Source organism: Mesoplodon densirostris, chromosome 4 (assembly GCF_025265405.1).
Source record: "Mesoplodon densirostris isolate mMesDen1 chromosome 4, mMesDen1 primary haplotype, whole genome shotgun sequence".
NCBI classification, from domain to species: domain Eukaryota; kingdom Metazoa; phylum Chordata; class Mammalia; order Artiodactyla; family Ziphiidae; genus Mesoplodon; species Mesoplodon densirostris.
In genome coordinates, this window is record NC_082664.1 from 61,726,978 (window position 1) to 61,728,671 (window position 1,694).

Below are 1,694 nucleotides of genomic sequence, written 5' to 3' on the forward strand. Positions count from 1 at the left end.
CACATGCCGCGGAGCGGTGGGCCCGTGAGCCATGGCCGCTGAGCCTGCGTGTCCGGAGCCTGTGCTCCGCAACGGGAGAGGCCACAACAGTGAGAGGCCCGCGTACTGCAAAAAAAAAAAAGGATACCTGCACAGAAACCCTGTGGCTAAACCTAATAAAAATGTGCAGGACCTGTATAAAAAAAGCTATAAAATTTTACTAAAATAGATGACAGAATAAATGGAGAGGCATACTAGTTTCTGTTTAGACAGATCAATATTCCAAAATTGTTGATTATTCCTAAATTATAAAGTCAGTGCAATCACAATCAAATTACAACTTTGGGGGGAACTTGAAAAGTGATTCTAAAGTTTTCATTAAAAATAAATATATATTTTGGGAAATTTGGAAAAGCATAATTGGGGGCACCCCATGTGTGTCCCTAATCCCAGCTGGTCTGCCTGAGACCCCCTGAGCGCCAGACCTGGTCCCCCCACAGGGCCCCATTTCCACTCCATCAAGATGAAAGAAACTATCATGAACCAGAAGAAACTCACAGAACTGCAGGCACAAGTGAACATTGGGAAAGGAACTGCTCACAGAAAGAAGTTGGTTCATAGAACAGCTACAACAGATGATTGAAAACAAACAAACAAACAAACTTCTCCTTAAAGAACTTAAAGAAACTTAGGGGTAAACAACATCTCTGGTATTGAAAAGTTAATGTGATGCACATTAACAACCCTAAATTTCAAGCATCTCTGGCAGCCAACACTTTCACTGTTATTGGCCATGCTGAAACAAAGCAGCTGACAGAAATGTTACCTGGCATCTTAAACCAGCTCGGTGCAGACAGTCTGACTAGTTTAAAACAACTGGTTGAAGCGCTGCCAAAATAATCTGTGGATGGAAAAGCACTGCTTGCTACTGGAGAGGATGGTGATGATGAAATTCCAGATCTTACAGAGAATTTTGCTGAGGCTTTCAAGAATGAGACAAACTGAATTGAGTCAACTTCTGAAGATGAAACTTGAAGTTACTGGGTGCTGCTATTTTATGTTAAGACTACTTTTTAAAACTTTGTCCCTGTGTCTGATAAAATATAGATTTCTAATATTTTAAAGCCCAAGCCCCTTGGACACTGCAGCTCTTTTCAGTTTTTGCTTATACACAATTCATTCTTTGCAGCTAATTAAGCCGTAGAAGCCTGGTAATAAAGTTTGAAACAAAAGTTAATAAAGTTCTTCACTTAGTTTTTAAAAAATGCATAATTGGGGGAGAATTTAGCATAGATAAAAGATAGATATTAAAACCTACTATAAAATAACGTTAAGTAATACAATACAGCACTCAGTTGAATAGACTAGTGTCCATAAATAGATCCAGGAACACATGGTAATTTGCTATGTGAGTGCATTTCAATATAGGGAAGTCAAAGGTTATCCAATCAATTATACTGGGACAAATAACAGAAACTTAGGAAAAAAAGAAGTTGATTCCTACCTTTTTTTTTAACAACTAAATAAATTTCAGATAAATTAAAAGTTAAATATAATATATACAGTGGAATATTACTCAGCCATAAAAAAAGAATGAAATAATAACATTTGCAGCAACATGGGTGGACCTAGAGATTATCATACTAACTGAAATAAACCAGACAGAGAAAGACAAATATCATATGATATCACTTACATGTGGAATCTAATAAAAA

At 37.1% G+C, this 1,694-nt stretch overlaps 1 pseudogene; it reads left to right on the forward strand.

The window, feature by feature from the left end:
- Positions 1-502: 502 nt before the first annotated feature.
- On the forward strand, positions 503-984 carry LOC132489234 (transcription factor BTF3-like; annotated as a pseudogene).
- Positions 985-1,694: the final 710 nt, after the last annotated feature.